This window comes from Dermacentor albipictus, chromosome 8 (assembly GCF_038994185.2).
Source record: "Dermacentor albipictus isolate Rhodes 1998 colony chromosome 8, USDA_Dalb.pri_finalv2, whole genome shotgun sequence".
Taxonomy (NCBI): Eukaryota; Metazoa; Arthropoda; class Arachnida; order Ixodida; family Ixodidae; genus Dermacentor; species Dermacentor albipictus.
This window is the reverse complement of record NC_091828.1, coordinates 22845600-22864862: the sequence shown is the minus strand read 5'-3', so window position 1 is coordinate 22864862 and position 19263 is coordinate 22845600. Positions and strand designations below refer to the sequence as shown.

Here is a 19263-nt window from a genome sequence, read left to right as displayed (position 1 = left end):
ACCATAAATGTGCGCATTATTCTATCTCAAGTATAGCACCACTAAAACGTAGCATTCACTACGACGCCACCGTGTCATATTTTAAGCAAAGTATCACCCACAGTGGCGGCGTAGTGGCTATGGCGTTGCGCTGTAAGCCCAGGAGCACAGGATCAAATGCCCGCCACGATGGCCACATTACGATTGGGCGAAATGTAAAAATATCCGTGTACCGTGCATTTCATGTCCGTTGAAGAACCCCGCGTGGTGAAAATTCATCCGGAGTCCCTGATTACTACGTGCCTCATAATGAAATGGTGCCTTTAACACGCAGAATTTATTTTATACAATTTAGCAATGTACCAAAATTTACGATTACTTAAGCCCTTGTTGCATAAAGCGAGAAGGCAAAAAAATGTTTATTTATTATTGCGTTTCTAATTTTCTCCTTCCATAAAAATGAGGTCGGAATCTACCTGCCCAGCTCTACAAGTATGCGAAGGCATACTTAGGTTGTGTTGATTCTGACGTCTTCACAGCTGTGCATACATGCCTGGCGAATGACATTGCGCACTCATAAGGGTGGGCTTTCTATACCTCGTGTATGTTTCAAACTTGCCATGTACCCGCCGTGGTTGCTTAGCGGGTTCGGCGTTGCCCTGTAAGCCGCGCGATCGCGGGATTAAACGCCGGCTGCGTTTCAGTGTGGCTGAAATGCCGAAACGGTGGTGTGCCGCGCACGTTAAGGAACCCCAGGAGGATAAAGTTTTTCCTGAGTCTCGGCGCACTACGGCATGCCTCATAATCAGATCGTGGTTATGGCAAATAAAACACCAAATTCATTTTTAACAGCGGAGCTGTTTATGTCTACCCTCCCATACATTTTTCTATGTCCGTGCCTCAGAACTCCCGAATCCTCCATGAGGAGGCAAAGCGAATTAGTAAGGCAAGTGCTAACGATTGGCGTACGAAGTGCAAAGCTGTGAAATCTCCCAATACTAGATAACGCCGCCCTCAATGAGGAGGCGGAGCAAACCGGTAAGCCATGTTCTGACATTTGGCTGAGCAAGAGGAAAGCTAGAAAACGGGTCGTGAGTAGCAGCGAGGATCCTGCCCGCCACCTAGGTTCTGTAAGCGGCGGGCTTGGCAGAAAGACTCGTGCCACGAAGCAGCGAATATGGCGAAATGGCGCAGGTATCATGCAAGTAAATTGGACGAGCACATGGGTGAGTGTGCGAAATTTCAGAGGGACTTTCTGGACAAGCGTTTCTGATTTATTTGTGCGGCGTGCGACAGACTGTGGTTCGAGAGCGATTTGATGGTGATTGGTAACGTTTGAGATGTCGCGAAGCGTGCACGTAATGCGGTTTTCACAGCTACCCAAGCTCCTGATTAAGCTAGCTGCTCGGATTTGCTGCGCCGAGGGAGCGCTAATGGCCTTAGCGCACATTGATCATTTGGTGTGACAGGTGGTTCCGAAGAAGCCATCTGCTGCATTTCTGCCCTGCGAAACGAATGGAATAGGCAGTTAATATTGTTACCTGTGTCACAGAGTGAGGCGGTAGGCGAATGAAATCCATGCAGCTCAAATGGCTTGGAGGCGGGTCCACAGGGTCGGCAAGAAGAGGCAAGTGAAGGCGAAGTGAGCCGGCCGAACAGTCAATGAGGGCAGAATGAATGGCAAGAAAATCCAGACCGAGAATGATTTCGTGAGGGCAATGCTCGATGACGGTGAAGAGAATGGCGGTGTGTCTCTCAGCAATGGTGAGTCGGGCAGAACACATTCCAACAATAGCGACAGTCCCTCCGTCGGCGACTTGTACAACTCGGATCGGAGCAGGCGTCAGGACTTTCTTGAGCCGAGGGCGAAGGGAAGCACTCATAATGGACACAAGCGCCCCGGTGTCAATCAACGCGCACACAGGAGCATTGTCGACGAGAACGTCCAAAAGATTCTTGTTCGTGGGTAAGGTGAAGCGAGGATTTCGTGCCAATGTCGTCAATGCAGCTTCACCTCCAGAAGCTGCACTGTCTAGTTTTCCGGTCGGGGTACGGCGAGTAGGTCGGAGAAGGAGCACGGCGTGACGGGGGCGAGCGAGATTGGCGGTGGGAGGGAAAAGGCGAGCGGGAGTAGCAGGGTCGTGTCCAAGATGCCGCAGGGTCAGAAGATTGGGCGGGCATAGCAGGAGTGAAGGAAAAGGACGCGCTAGAGGGACGAGGGTGGTGATCAGGAGAATAGCACGTCGGAGAAGTCTAGCGGCTGCGGCAGTGGCGAGCGACATGTCCAATGCGTCGGCAGTTAAAACAGATCGGCTTGTCGACCACGGTTCGCCATTCGGAGGGGTTGCGCTGTCCATAAGAGGAGTAAGAAGAGCGCGGTGGGGACGTGCGTGGAAGCAAAGGTTCCGAGCGTACGGAACGAATGGATTGCAGGCCGACGTTGGACAACTCTTGACGGACGACGGCCTGGATCAAGGAGATTGTCACCGGAGAATGATCGGGTAACGGGAATGAAGGGGCCGCCGGTTGTGCCGCTTCGACCTCACGACGAATGATGCGGGTCAAGTTGTCACATCGCGACGGCTGGTGGAAGAGGTCATCACAGGATGACGTAGCGGCTGTGTTGGGAAGTCGCGTGATGTGCTGGGATACCCGGCGGCTTTTAGCATGCTCCAGACGGCGGCACTCCTTGAGGATGGTATCGATGCTGGTGACGTTTGTAAACACCAGTAAATTGAAGGCGTCGTCTGCAATGCCTTTGAGGACGTGGTTAACCTTATCGTCCTCAGACATGTTCGGGTCAGCCTTGGCACAAAAGGCCAAGACGTCGAGAATGTACGACACGTAGGACTCGGTCGACGTCTGTACACGTGTGGCAAGGGCTTTAATGGCATTGACCTGTCGACCAAACGGATTGCCAAAAAGGTCGCGGAGCTTGTCTTTGAAGAGATCCCAGCTCGAGATCTCCTCTTCGTGAGTCTGGAACCACGCCAGTGGAGCTCCGTCGAGGTAGAAAAGAACGTTGGCAAACATAATAGTCGGATCCCACCTGTGACTGGTGCTGACACGGTCGTATAAGCGAAGCCAGTCGTCAACATCAGGACTGCCGACTCCGTTGAAAACACCAGGATCCCGAGGTGGGGGAATGGTCACGTAGGTCGGGGCTGCAGGCGGAGACGCTTCCGTAGATGAAGTGCCGCCAGCAGGAGCCGAAGTTGCACTGTCGCCGTTGCGACCACTGCGAAGCTCCATGACAGGTACAGGGAACGTCCACCTCCACCAAATTAATGCTACGTGTAGCTGAAGCTGAATGCTATTTACAATTTATATACAAGGAAGCTAAGGGAGGCCAAAATGGCGACGCTATATCAAGCCGGCACACACGTCATCTTCTTGCTCCTCAGTGCAGCCACACTGTGGCAACTGTTCCGTAGCAATATGTTGCATGCGCTGGTATAGGAGTGGCCGCGTGTAATGCGTACTGCTAAAGAACAAGCTGCTCACAAGGCCCAACTGCGGCACCGCAGACGTGAGCGGGAGCGTCGGGTGGCACGAAGGAGCGCACCGAGGAGGCTGCCCGTAAGCGGCGGCTTCGAGCGGAAAGCCCCCCAGATTGCGAAGACATTAATGCGGCGCATGACGAAAGTATCACGATCGGGAGGCTAATACAGAGGTACGGATGTGCGATTTCGTAGAGACTTCGTGGACAAAACGCTCGCCTTCAGTTGTCGCGTGTGTGACCGACTGTGTTTTTAAGGTGAAACATCGGTAATAGCGAACATTTCTTACCACGATGTTCACAGCTCCGCTGGTCGTCCACTTTGGCAGGGCTGAATGTTCTTATTTTCTTAAGCTTGCGGTTTCGTTCAAACTGTGACACGCTCGCGCACGCTCAACACAGCTCGAGTGTTCTGTTAGGTACCACCAAAGTGGGTGGGGTTAAGCTCTGATGCTGCTCTGAACATTTTCGCGATGCCAGGTATTGTGAGGTTCATTTTTGGCTGAGCGAGACACCATGGAGGAATCGAAGGTCTCGCAGCCAGAGTAAAACAAACTGGCCATGATTCATCATATGCGGTTATCGTTCGGCTGAAAGATGTGCGTGGTCTGTCCGCTGGTAGAGAGGCTAAGTGGTGACGAGGAGTCCTGGCTAGGTGCCTTATGTGTCCTGAGCACTTAAATTTCAATGTGTGTCTTGACAAGGTTGTCTCTAGCGTTTGCTATCACAGTCACTGTTGATACACTCCGCGGCAGGCCTAGACAGATCCGGAGCGCTTGAGCCTGAGCACTTTGTATTGTGCGTAGATTCGTTTTACCTGTGTTCGTTATTGCTGGCAAGCTGTATCGCAGAAAGCTTAGAAAAAGCACCCTGTACAGTTGTAACATGGCACTTGCCGACATTCCCCAAGTCTTGCCAGTGAAAAACGTGAACACGTGGCAGATTCCTGTCAACCGTTTTTTCACGTATGATACGTGAGGGCTCCATGACAAGTCCCTGTCGATTATGACCCCTAGAGACTTGAACAATCGAATATGTAGTATTATTTGGCCATTTATCATTACGCTGTAGTTTGTCATGGGTTGGCGCGTAAATGGCACTAGTGCGTATTTCTCGGAGGAAATTTCCAGACCTCGATTACGGAGGTAAATAGCAGTTTGGGTGGCGGCTCTCTGAATTCTCTCTCGCAACTGTAAGCGTGATACTGCAGACTTCCATACGCAGATGTCATCCGCGTACATTGATAACCTGACTGTGCTTGGCATGTGCTAAAGTAGAGCAATTAGGGTTAGATTAAATACACCGCCCTTGGGGGACGCCATGGTAGCTATATTGTAGAGAAGTATGACCTTGCTCGGTTCTTACAACAAAGGATCACGTGGAGAGATAGCTCCGTATCCATTGAAACATCCGATTACCCACTCCTTTCTTTGCGAGAGCAGAGAGGATGGCTTCATGCGTAACGTTGTCATACGCCCCTTTAACGTCTAGGAACAAGGAGGCGCAGAGAATCTTACGGCATTTCTCATGCTGAATGTAGGTGACCAGGGGCCCTATAATGTAAAACTATTCCAATATTTTTTTATTCCAACCTCCTGACGTCAAAGTTGCGTAACCGCCGACGCAATCATCGGGCGGTCACCTTCTGAACAGACCAATTAAACGCTCTCCTTGTTCATAGGAGGTAACTTGTTTGCTTGAAAAACGAATAGCATTGCTTACACTGAGCGGTTTGTCTTATCTAATTGGCTCACAACAGGTGAGGAGCACGCTCAACTGGAGAGGGATTCGATAGGACCGAGCCACTGCAATGAAAATCGATAACCGAACGAATAGGGTGGTGCCGGCATCTGCGATTGGTCCGCTTTCCCTTACTTAGCTTGCGGTGGCTCGTCGACAATCGCGGAAGTATGTAACGTACCATTATAAATGCCGTTAAATCGGATCCCCAGCAAAGAAGAGTTGACAGAGTGATGTCGTATACGTGGTGAGAGGGCTCGATTACGTTATACGTGTATACGCTGAAAGTTTTGTTATAAGCAAATAAACTCATGGTCTTTGGCAGGTGTGAGTAGCCAGTGTCTGAGCGATCGGCGGCAGCCACCTTTTATTCCTTTCGGAACGGGGTAACCTGCGGCTATTTAGAAGAAAATTTAGCTTTGCTCGGCATATTATTGCACCTTTATCGCGTACACGTCACTTTGACGCGATGAGTCTTTGCGGTTTTGTGACGTCGCCTGAGAGGCAGGTGAAGTGAACGCAGTCCGAAAACTTTTAACCAAAAGCCGAGGGTTAATGGCGAAGAGGCGTCGAATCAGAAGTAACTATTTTTCTTTTGTTCGGTCAAATCATGCATAATCCGTGTGCACGCGTTATATCAGATGGGGAGCTATCCCTGTTTTAGTGACGTCTGTAACAGACAGGTGAAATGGGGGTGGTCCAAAAAAGTTTGACCAATGGCGGAGGGCTGACGTTATAGCGCCCCAGGTCGACGACGTTATCGATCGATGATTGCCCACGTCGAAAGCCCGGCATGCCATCCGGGTAGGTGTCGTGGTACCCCAAGTACCCCCCTGGCGTCTTAGGACCATCCTCTCCATTACTTTGCCCAGACAGCTTGCCAAAGCGATCGGGCGATATGACGACAGTTCCAACAGCGACTTGCCAGGCTTCAGCAGTGGAATAATGTGACTTGTCTTCCAGCTTGTCCGTACCGCACCATCTCTCCAAGATTCACTGCACCGCTCAAGGAGAGCACCTCTCTCTCGCTCACCCAGGTGACACAGAGATCGGTAGGAAATTCCATCAGGTCCTCGCATTGAGATAAGGCCACACAAAGCTAATGCTGCGTTAAGTTTGTCGATTGAGAATGGTAGCTCTATGTGGCGATCACGTGGTGGCGGACAACTACACAAAGGCGTTGGAATGTTGGGAGCTGTGAGTTGGCCGAATAATCTGGCGCAGAAATCCTCTGCCACGTCAATATCCGATCTCTTTTGAGAGAGGGCAAGAGCCATGAATGGGAACCGCTGTACGGCTAGTGTCCGGAGATCGTGCACCGTTCTCTATAGTTGCGATAAAGGCTTGCGTGGATCTGGCGACTCACAGAAGGCAGTCCAACGTTGCGATTCAAGCTTGTCTATCCGGCGCTGGATCTTCTTTTGCGTGCGTCGGGCGATCCGTAAATCAGTCATTGTCTTCATACGTCAGTATCTTCGTTCAGCACGTCGTCGGATTGCTCGAAGTCGTTCTAGTTCCACATCAAATTCCGTCAGTTTCGAAGAGCAGGTGAGAGTGCGCATAGTGTCTTGGACCGCGCTCTTGATTGCCTCTTCCAAGTCGAAACATGGTTTGGCGTCGCAGTGCTCTTCCATCATAGACTGACATTTAGACCAGTCCACTTTTCGGATCGTATCTCGTATTTTGGAAGGGGACAATCCTCTGATCTTGACATATGGGGGGATATGGTCGCTTCCGTGCATCTCTATGTCCGCAAACCAGCCAGCGCGTCTGACAAATCTTCATGAGACTAAAGCCAAGACAAGACAGCTGCTGTATGTGGAGCAAAGTAGAAACGTAGGCCTTCCATCATTCAGCAGGCAAAGTTCATTACTGGAGGCGAAAGATACCAGAGCTCTGCCTCTCGCGTTGATTTTAGAACTTCCCCAGAGTGTATGATGGGCGTTGAAATCTCCAATAATGATCCAGGGATTGGGAGCTGAGGATAGGATGTCCTGTAGTCTTTTGTGACCAAATCGACTTGACGGAGATAGGTAGGCGCCCACAAAAGTAAAGGTAAAATTCTTTTTCCTTACTTCTAGGCATATATATTGATTATCGTCATTAGATGGCACAGACTGATTAATGTAGGTGAGGTCACGGGGAATAAAATCCAAAACGTTACTGTTTTCATCAACAGTTGACGACATAAACGATTGATATCCAGAAAGCCTGATCGTGTTCGATAAGTTCGGTTCACAAATGACAATAATGGGAAACATATTGGCATACACGAAGCGACGGGAATGCGGAATACGTGCTCTTACTCCGCTGGCACTCTACTGAAAAGTAGCTGCTTGTCGGACCTCATCCCTAATATACAGTGGCTGGGGAGCCATGATCTACTCAAGGGTTGCCAGTACCAGACTCACAGCGTCAAGTACTTCAAGCGCACTTCTGGCAGATGGTGTGTGCATGTTGTTTAGCAACACGCGAATGGCATTCATTAAAGGCCTAATAAGAGCCATCACTTGCTCACCTGTTTTCCGCGACCCCTCGGGTACAGCATCTTGGTGCACTGGGGGCGGCTTCTTCTGCGGCTCTTCTGCCGGTCAAGTATGTGGAAGTGGCGGCCATTCCTTTTTAGAGAGAGACCTGGCAGTTTTCTCCCTTCCAACACTGGTGTTTGGGGTGCTGAAAATATCCATTGATGGTGCTGCTTGACGAGGTGATTTTTCTTGAAAAGTTGATATTTTCAGTCGTGAAGTCCTTCGACAGTGACGTCACCTTCGCCGCACTTTCATAGCGGCCTCTTTGTGGTGGAGTTGTCTCTCACCATTTGTTTAAGAATGGTGATCTCTTCCTCAGAGTCTTCCGAAATTTCCGCCTGTTCGTATGCCCTATTTAAATCCAGCTTCGAAAAGTACCACCCTCCCGCAAGCGCAGCTAGTATCTCATCCAGCCTAGGTAGAGGGTACTGCTCTGTGTCTAGAACAGGGTTCAACGTTGTCCTATAATCTCCGCACACACGTATTGTACCGTCCTTTTTAAGAACCGGTACAATCGGCGTTGCAAACTCGCTAGTGGAAACTTGCGTAATGATGCCCATTTGCTGTAGCTTTTGTAGCCCTTCCTCCACTGCTAAACGTAACACGTAGGGCAAGTTTCGAGCTTTGAGGAACTTCGGATGGTTTTCCTTAACAAGGTAGCTTGCTCACCTTCTATCTTGCCAAGGGTGTCGTCAAAAATGGTGCTGTATTTCTCGAGGAGTGCTCTCAGTCATGTGCCGTGGTCCTCTTGGCTTGCGTCAGGGTGCGAATCGTTGCACAGCTTGTGCAAACTGCATATTTCGTCCCCATCCAAGCGAAAAGTTTCGAGCCACTCGCGTCCTAGTAGAGCTGGTCCGCCGTGGGGAAGACGACGACGTGTGGCGACGGGTCGGATGGGCTCTACATCTGCTCCGCACAGAAGCTACATTTTCGGCGAAATCACCTCCGCATCCAGATTCTACGTAATCATCGTGTGCTTGAAGTCAGCCAGAGCACGTCAACACCAAACTTGATGGTGTAAGTGCTATATTTTGCATTTTACGACCACATCAAGTTTCGCAGCGGGGCCGCCCCGCTAAACCCACTTAGCTAGTGGCGAGGCCTAGCAAAGGCTTCGGCCGCCACACCGCTGCAGATGGCGAACGCGCTGCTCAATGCCGACGCCGACAAAGCCCACCAGTCGTCTACCGGGGCCCCGGAGGACGAGGACATGGAAATTCGCGAATACCAAGGACTTCTTCGGGCTGCTGAGGAGAACGAAGAAGACAGTGAGCTTTGGATCAATGTTACCAGTCGTGCCCGTCGCCGTCGGCTGCAGACACGCTCGACCACGCCCCAACTTTCCCGAACGCCATCGAAGCCCGTTCTCCGCCACAGCCGACTGGCGATGCGCAAGCCCCGACAACCCCCCCTTCCTGCCGATGATTACAAGTTGGCGGTTCGTCCACGGAACGGCTTGCAGCTCAACAAGGTGATCCCTTGGAAGTTAGTAGACGCCATCACAAATGAGGAAAAGCTATATATCGGCTCCACCGGATTCAAAATAGGCATCGACGAAGACCAAAACATCCTTGTTCTGAGCACTGCCTCAGAAGCTACGGCCTCAACACTAAGCAAGATGCAAAAAATCACAATTGATGCAACAACATATGATATTGCATCATACGGAATTTCCCCCGATAACTCTTGCAAAGGGGTAATATACAACACCGATCACGACACCACGCCCGAAATGTTACTTAAACGCATTGAATCTCCCGGATACGAGGCGCTGACATGTAGAAGACTGGGAAACACAACCACCATGGTGATCACATTCTTGGGAAAAACAGTACCATATTACATCGAATTTTGCGGCCTTCTTCTGCGGTGCTACCTCTACAAGAGAACCGTGCCACATTGCCGAACGTGCAACGAGACAGGCCACAGAGAGGATGTCTGCCTGCGGCTCCCCCAAACCCAAGTGCAGAGAGTGCGGCACTTCGGTAGCAACGGAGCAGCACGAGTGCCACCCTCGGTGCTCTCTGTGCGGCGGGAATCACCAGACAGCAGCGAAAACCTTCCCCAACAGGTTTCTGCCGCCCGTCAACCGCCGGAAACCGCAGGAGACCCCGAGAGCAGGCTCCTCATCTCCGAGGCCACGTGCCGAGCACTCAGCATCCCGCAAGTCGCGGTCCCCGAAACGACGCGGAGCTGTCCAGGGGAGGAGCAGTTCCAGGCCGCGTTCCGGTTCCGGTTCCAGGCGAAGGACCTCATCGCGACGACAGACGCCATCCCATGGCAGGACCTCGGGCCGTGGTCGTTCCGCAAGCGGCAGGAGGGGAAGCAAGCGGGCAGCGCAGGTCACGCGGCAGGTGAGCTGGGCACAGGTTGTTTCGCCCAAAGCTCGTCCCCTCCCTGTTCACACAAAGCTGGCACAGGCACATGCCCAGATTAAGCGTCTCACCGAAGTAAACGCAAAACTGAAATCAGAAATCACTAGCGTACACGCAGAATTCGTAGCACTTAAAGATGAATTGCTTGGAAGAAATAGCACTACCCCTACACAAAACACTTCAACCCCACCCCCGGAGAAGCGGAAACGGGAAGAGCAGCCAGCTCACACAGTCACTTCAAATCCGACACCGCAACGAGCAACCGCGCAGCCCACTGCACCGCAGGGAGTCATACCCGTCCAATATGCCACTCTCCAGAAGGTAGAAGAGGTAGTACCAAAAGCTATTCAGAGCCTTCAGACATCCCTACAAGCTACTATGCAGCAACAACTCACAGCTATACTAAAGTCAGCGGCACAACAACAACAATTTGCAACTCAACAACAACACTCTAACACTCAGTTGGCGGAACGCATCATGAGACTAGAGGAACGCATACTAGCACTGGAAGCTCGTCAAAGCCGGCGCCCCAAGAAAACAGCTAATCAGAACCTACCAGAATTGCCAGATTCTCTGGGCTCCCCAGAACCCCATCTTGTGCACGCATCACCACCCCTTGATATCAAGATGGCTCCGCTTCAACATATATGCAGTAAGCGGGGGGCTCCCCAGGCGAAACCACGGTGTGGCAGTGGAATTGCCGGGGCTACAAGAACAAGTATGGATCACTGATACAATACATCGCTACATCAACAAGACCACCTGAAATCATCGCACTGCAAGAAACGAACACACACGTCCGCCTACCCGGATACGTCACTTATGGCACCGATACAGGGAGCAGCCTTCACACCCTGGTCAGTAAAAAGCTAGTGGCCGTTCAACACCATCTCCAGCAATCCGAACCGCTTGCCATTCTGCTCGAAATTATTCCACAGGCAACAAAGAAAAAGGGTCCCATGTTTGTTCTAAACGTCTACTGCCGGCCGAAAAGCGCGCCATCGGTCCTCAAACTGGTTTTGGAGCAAGCCACGCACGCAGCAGGCAACCATCCGCTTCTAATTGTGGGCGACTTTAATGCAGCGCACCCCCTCTGGGATTATACGTACACCAACCCCAGGGGAAACATGCTTCACAAAGTTATTGAGGACATGGATCTCACGCTCGTCAACGATCCAAGGAATAGTACGAGGCTCGGCACAAGTGTTCAAAGAGACACGAACCCCGACTTGACCCTCACCAGAAGTATCCCCCAAGCTTGCTGGACCAATCTGGAGGAGTACGTAGGCAGCGACCACGCGCTGCTAGCCACCACTCTGCATGGGCTCGAATACAAAGCCAGGATAGGCACGGCTCGCCTCACGGATTGGACCAAGCTGCGCGATATAAGAGAAGAAAGAGCTGCGAACGAACAGAGCCAACAGCTTCAGTCAATTAAGGACTGGATCACTCAGCTTCACCAGGATGTGAAGGCGCACACCAAAATGCTTGAAACATCCACCACCACTCCAAGCGTCGACGCTCGCTTGCTCCACATGTGGGAAGCCCGGCGTAGCCTGCTGAAGTGTTGGAAAAGGCAAAGATTAAATCGCAAGCTCAAGAGGCGAATAGCACTACTCACACAAGAGGCTGCGGAATACGCTACCACGCTATGCCGAGAGAATTGGCTATCCCTCTGCGACAGCTTGAGAGGAAGACTGAGTACTTCCAAGACGTGGAAGTTATTGAGGTATTTACTCAACCCGGCCAGCAGCAAAACGGAATCCCACCACAATATGGGCCGAGTAATTCACCAATTTCCTGGAAACGAGGCGGACCTCCTTTCGACTCCCAAAGCCCAGTACTTCCCTACACAGACATCAGAGCCTCTGCCACCCTACACCGGCACCCCTAACGAGCTCCTAGATGAGGAAATTCATCCACATGAAGTAACAGCGGCGATAATGGGCTTGAGACGCCACACAGCCCCGGGAATGGACCAAATTACCAATAAGGCACTTGTAAATCTTGACAGCCCCTCGCTAGTAGAGCTTACCGCTCATCTTAACGAAGTATGGAGAAAAGGAAACCTTCCCGAGGACTGGAAAATAGCCGAGGTTCGTCTGATACCGAAGCCAGGCAAGCCACCAGCCATTGAGAACCTACGACCGATCTCCCTCACTTCGTGTGTAGGAAAGCTCCTAGAGCACATCGTTCTCAACCGGCTACAACCATTCCTGGAGGATTCGGGGAAACTTCCAACAACGATGATAGGATTCCGTCCACACCTCTCAACTCAAGACATCCTACTTCAGCTGAAAGACGAGATGATTGTACCAGCGACACGCAACTCCCCCACGGCTATCCTCGCCTTAGATCTTAAAGGGGCGTTCGATAACGTCAAGCACACAGCAATCTTACATAGGCTCAACGCGCTGGGCTGTGGAGCCAGGACGTACTCCTATATCAGAGGTTTCCTCTCAGATAGAAAAGCCATCCTAAAGGTCTGGGACAAAGCCACAAACCCCTTCCTACTGGGCGGGCGCGGCACACCACAGGGCGCAGTGTTATCCCCTCTCCTTTTCAATATCGCCCGAATACGCTTACCGCCGCTCCTCGATAACATCCCAGGGATCCGGCATGGCCTATATGCCGACGAAATTACCATCTGGTCGTCCACAGGGTCCATCGGGGAAATGGAGAACCGCTTGCAGGAAGCTGCAGACGTGGTTAGTGACTATGCTAAGTCATGCGGGCTCAGCTGCGCCCCCCAAAAGTCGGAGCTACCCCTGGTCTCACCGCGAAAGAAGCACACATCTGAGTCGCCCACTATCAACATACAACTCGAGGGACACACCATCGTTCCGTCTCAGAGCGTAAAGATATTGGGAATGGTTTTCCGGTCGGATCGCACCAACACAATATTAATTCAAAAGCTTAAGAATACAACAGCCCAAGTTACGCACATGATCCGGCGAATAACAACCAAGACAAGAGGCATGGGGGAGGCGGACACGCTTCGGCTTGTCCAAGCCTTCGTCGTGTCTCGAATAACTTACGCTATTCCATACGCACTACTCAACGAGACGGAACTGAAGAAAATCAACACAATGATCAGAAAGGCATGTAAGCAGGCGATGGGCCTGCCAACCAGTACGTCCACAGAACGCCTACTACGACTAGGTGTACACAACACGGCCGAGGAGCTGATCGAGGCACATTTATCCAGTCAGCGAACAAGGCTGGCGGTTACGGAAGCAGGGAGGTCCATTCTCTTACGCATGCGGCTCTCTGCCCCTCTGAGCCATCCGCCGCCTCAGACTGTGAGCTTACCCCATGTCATCCGGAGAAACATCAGCGTACGTCCTCTACCTCGTAATATGCACCCAGTGCACCACGCAGAGCGAAGGGAGGCCCACGCCCTGGCCATACACAAGCGATACGAGACTTTACCCTCTACAGCCTACACGGACGTGGCTTCTTACTCCAGACGCGCAGCCACAACAGCCACCTTAGTCGTCAACACAGAACATCGGAGCAGCATTCCGCTCACACGAAACAATCCCCTCCAAGCCGAGGAAGCGGCCATAGCCCTCGCGCTCTCCCAAACAGAGGTTGAAGTCATAGTGACCGACTCCCAACAGGCGTGCCGCAGCTTTGCTAGCGGCAGAATTCATACAACTACGCTCCGGATCATCAATCAAAAGCCGCCAACGAGATCAGTCATGATCATCTGGGCGCCAGCTCATCAAGGCATTCCTGGCAACGAGGTCACCAACCACGTGGCTCGAGATCTGACCCACCGATCCGACGCCGAGGAATCTGAACCCGAGCGCATGCACCCTGTAGTCTCTTACCAAGACATCACACAACACTACAAGCTAACCCGCAGAACATATGCACCCCCACACAAGTCACTGCCTAGAGAGCAGGAGCGATTCCTCCGAGCTCTACAGGTTAATACATTCCCGCACCCAAAAAGAAATCACCTCGTAGACCCTACAAAATTCTCTCCGCAATGCCGCTTCTGCGCAGAGCCCGGGTCCCTCAGGCACATAGTAGGGGGTTGCAGAGCGGCACCATTAAATCCTCCGAACCCTTACCCCACTAACGAGCTTTGGGAGAGAGCCGTGGCCAGCTCCGACCTCGAGGATCAGCAACGGCTGATTGCGAGGGTCCAGGACGCGGCCCGAGCTCAAGGCATTCTGGAATGAGGACGCCTCTCCAAAGCTTAATTCACCGAATAAAAATGTTTATTCTCTCTCTCTATGGTCCGCCGTAGTCACAACGGAAGGTCACCGACTTGTTCCTTGTATCGTCCGGCTGCGTTGAAGAGGCCGCAGGGTTCGACAACTTCTCCTGTGTACGTTTTCAGTCGCAGTGATGTTGCTTCCAGCTTCGAAGGCGGTCTAAGCTTCTTGAACTGTTGCCGCGATATCACAGACACTGTAGCCCCTGTGTCTAACTCCATGCGCAAGTGTACACCCTGAATTTCGACTTCGACGGAGATGGGACACCGGGTTCTTTGAGATAGCATCTGGACGTTGCCTGTGTCGTCGCTTTGAAGAGTGCGTGCCCACTTTTTCCGGAACTTGCCAGCTTCTGTTTTGGACCACGACAGGCACGCTTAATGTGTCCCTTTTTGCCGTAGTTCGTGCAGTTATCGGCGATACGCGGACAAGTGCGCGAAGAAAGCTTGTCGTAGCCACAGCAATAACATTCGAAAAGTCCCTTCCTTTTCGTCTTCGGTGCCCATTTTGTGCAATTCATCGGCAGCTTCTTTCGCGTTTGCTTCCTCAACGTTTTTCTTGGCTTCTTCCAGAGCCACTGCGCGCTCAACGGCCTTTTGGAAAGTCAGCGTTTTATCTTCTGCAAATAAGTATCACTGTATGTGGGTGCGGAATAAACCCCACACAAACCTGTCTCGGACCGATTCATCCAAAAAGGTGCCGAATTCACAGGTTTGGCCGAGTTTCCTCAGCTCGACTACATACTTGACGATCCCTTCATGTTGAAGCTGACATCTTCTGTGAAATTTTGCTCGCTCTCAAATCGCAGACATTCTCGGAGTGAAGTGATTGCGAAGCAGTTCTGTTAGTTCGTTGAACGTCTTTTGCGACGGCTTATCTCGTGCGGCCAGAGACTTCAAGAGGCTGTACGACTTCGGCCCGATAATGCTTAGCAAAGCATGCACCTTGAGGTCTTCGGGAACTTTGTTCACCATAAAAAAGGAAATCAGGCGTTCTTCGTAAGATAGCCAGTCAGTCACAGTTTCATCGAAGGCTTCTACTTTACCAATCTGACTGGAGGCTGCCATCTCGGAAGTGTCGCCTTGTGTCGTAGGTGCGTATGCGTCCAGCAGTCCTCAGAGCGTTGCCTCGGTGCTTGGTTGCTCAGCTTCAGCGCTTTTCCTGTGTATTACCTTGCTTCCGCCACCCTCGTCGTCAGTTGTGATGTTCGCGGGTTCAAGAAAGCAAGAATCGATAAGAAGGCTGCGTAGTACTTTATTGGGCGGCAGCTATAGAATGCTGTCTAGCTGCACTCACGCAGGTGCTCGCTTTTTGTAGAGCCCCTGCTGACGTCACTTGGCGCGTCACTTACCACGCCGGTAACAAAACAGCGGCGGCTCATATCAAGGCGCCCGCACCTGAAAGTAATATTACAGTCGCGGTTTATTACGTGCAGGGTAGTGGCACCTGTTGGATGACACTACCAACCCCACATCCCGTTGTTAAAGCTTTTAAAGATGCCCGAAATGTTGGCGCACCCGCATATGTTGCGTCCACGTTCGTCGGACTCGCATGTAGTACGAACACCGTCCGAAAAGTTGAAGCGCTACGCTAAATGTCGAATCACTACTTCGCACTTCGGGCAACACTGCCTGCTATTTTTTTTCAGAAATTGCGGGAACATACTGTACGTTACCTTGAATTTACATTAGCCACTTAGTCACCAACTGTTGCCACATACAATAGTAGCCTGTTCTTTTCTGAATGGACCCCAAACGACACATGCTTTGTGACGTCGCATTGCCCCTGTCCCCCACCATGAAGGCGAGCTGGCAACAGAAGCTCTTCTTCACTCGTTTCGTGACATAGACTGAGACTGAGCCTGTGACTGCATGAGCAGGGCATCGGGTTTAACCCATTCCCTGCCTCCTCTCTCTACTCCCTCTCCGGACTGTTGAGCGCCAACACAGAGGCAAACGCTGCAGTTTCTGCAGTGCTTTTGCGGGGAGAAGGCATTCTGACCACGCTTCTCCCAAGAGGTCGACCCCGCTCTTTTACATCGCCCATCTCTTCTCCCACACTTCTGCTGGGTGCTTTCAACCACCTTTTGACCCGGTGCACAAGACAACGACCGCAGCAGCAACAGCAGTGAAAAAGTCGAAGGAATAGGCAGATAGATAGAATAAACTTATATGTCCAACGGATCAGGTGATCTACCCACCCCCCGACACGCAGGTCAGGGGCAAGTGCCGCCGCCTCAGATACAGGCTGGGAGGTCTTGGGTCCCAGCAGCCTCTTCAGCCAGTTGGACGAGCCGGAGCTGGAGCTCAGAGTCCGAGCTGCGCAGCAGGGTCTCCCAGGTGTCTCTACTACCTATTTTGTGCGTTCCCCCGGGAGAGTACGGACATTCCCATATTATGTGCTCGAGGGTCCCTCTCGCCCCACAAAGATTACATCTATCGCTCCTGGCCTCGGGAAACATGTGGTTCGCCATAACAGGGTGCGGATATTTATAAGTTTGTAGTCGTCTCCACGCGACTGCTTGTCTGTTGTTTAATTTTGGGTCTAGCGGGGATACCAGTCTACGAGCCAATCTATAATGCTGCGTGATCTCTCCATATTTTAGCATGCGCTCTCCGCTCCCTCGGTCATCGAGGGGCCCCGTAGCGGCTCGGCGGTAGAGATCTCGAGCCAGCTCGTGGGCCACCTCTTTGCAGGGGACGGCTTCGTGCGCCGGAGTCCAAATTATTTGAATTGTTCTATCTAGCTTTCTCTGGCCTAGGATTCTGGCCGCTAAGGGCGAGATCCATCCCTTGCTAAAATTTTGTTTGGCAGTTTTGCTGTCACTGATCACAAATTTTGCGTCCGTTCCAGCGCAAGCTAATATGATCGCAATTTCCTCGGCACCTTCTATGTTGCGTCCGCGCAGAGTGACAGCGGCCACGGGAATACCCCGGCCGCTGACGGCCGTTGAAACCGTAAAACTGCCGCTACATCCCGCCATGTCTACGTAGGCCACCTCATGTTCCGAGATATTACCGAATCTAATTTTTAGTGCTTGGTTTATGCCTCGTTTATGCCTCCTGTCTTTGCTATGTTCCGGGTGCATGTTTTTGGTGGGGGGGGGGGGATAGTCAGATTTTTTTCTAACTTCCCAATCTACTTCCATCTTTTGGGTAGGGCCTCTGTCCGGATTTATTCCAACTTCCTATCCTCGTGGTGCTAAGTCTCTCAATTTGAGAGGTTCGCACCGCTTCCGCCTGTTCTACCCATGTGTTGTGCACTCCTAGAGCCATCAGTGTCTCTGTTGATGTACACATGGGCAGTCCCAGCGCTCGTTTTACGCATTTTCTCATTATAGAATAAATTTTTTCTCTTTCCACCACTTTCAAATCGAGATATGGCGTTACATAGCTCACCCGGCTGAATATGTACGCCTCTATTAGTTTAATTAAATTTTTCTCCTTTAGCCATCGGCCTTTGCTGTGTTGCTAAGCCGGGCGAGGCTCAAATAGACAAACACAACTTTTGCATTGTTTGCGTCGTTTATTCACGATATGATCTCGTCGCTATCGTCTCCCTGCAGCCTTCTCCCGACGCTTAGCTCGCCGAGGCCGCTTTGCGCGCTCGTACTCGCTTTGCGCTTTAAAGGGCCCCTGAAACGGTTCGGACAAATTTTGTAGACGCGTAGGGTACAGCTTAAGTAGAACATTCGACCCACAATTTAAGTGAAGCGTTACGTATTAACGGAGGTACAAGCGATTAGAAGTTACCCTCCTCCCCAGCCACGCTTTTCCTCCTCAACTCGTTCGCCGAGCGAGCGGGGCTAAGCTCCGCCTTCACTGGTCCCGCGTCACGATGCAGCGTCACATCGTCCACTTCCGGTTGTTTTGGAGCCCGCCCACGCGAAACCTCTCCGCTAGCCGCTTGGCTGTCGACCCCAAGCGAGAGCTATCGAGGCAGCGTGCGTTGCGAGCATTCTGTCGTAGCGCGGAACGTGTCTGGTATTCCGTTAACCACAGGCATGCTGGTCGTTTCGGCAAATGACTGGAGGCATAAACTCAAGCTGATGAAGGAACTTTGGCGTAGACGTACGTGAGCGGCCTGATCGGTCCAGACACTTGTTGGCGCAGCGCTTAACCAGCCAAACAAAGCGCTAATATTGCTCTAGCCAAGTTTAAAACATTTTAAACATTTATAAAAACAACGTGCTGATGATTACACTCCTGCGAAAAATACGCAGCAGCAGCAAAGAAGAATACGCTTGGATGCTGCTACTGTGTATGGTTGAGCTCTATGCCACCAGGTGGCTGCACCGTGCAGACCATTCACATTTGCCCTTCATCTCGGCTCATCCCGTTACGGCACAGTCAAGCGGCGAGACCCTGTCCCCTTGCGCTTATGTTTGCCCTAATACGGGACTCGCGAAACGCTATTGCGTTAGTAATCTTCCGGTGTAAAGTGACGGCCACAAACGCGCAAATCCTGGCGCCGATCGTATAGCGGCAGTCCGATGCGCAGCAGCTAGTTAGTCCGTACGCTGCCTTGCAGAGGGACACGATGTCGCAGCTTGACATATTGCCAGTCGCTACGTTTGCAGTCCACAAGGCAACAAAGTCGAATCATAGTGCTCGCGAAAAGACTGAGACCAACTCTGACCGCGGAGCTCTGGTCAAAATGGAGTACGTTGTAACACAAGTAGACGACACTTGCTGTGTGCCGGAAGTGCCCAAGTGTACTGAAAAATTGTTCTTGTGCATTCTCTTTATGCTACTTTCTTTTTATAAAAAGAAATTAACTAGCATTCTAACTATTACGAAGATCATTTGTTTACCATAAAGTTGGAAACATTATCGATCACGCGCCCTGGTCAGCCAATCGGATAGCTCGCCCCACTGACGTCATATGGGTGATTTCGGTCATATGGGTAGGGG

General features: G+C 51.5%; 1 protein-coding gene and 1 pseudogene across 1 annotated transcript in view; both read right to left on the bottom strand.

Annotated features, from left to right (window-relative positions):
- LOC135912157 (uncharacterized) overlaps positions 1-19263 on the bottom strand; it is a 171207-nt gene that overhangs the window by 150061 nt on the left and 1883 nt on the right. The window lies entirely within an intron of this gene.
- Positions 1419-15612, bottom strand: LOC135912164 (uncharacterized; annotated as a pseudogene).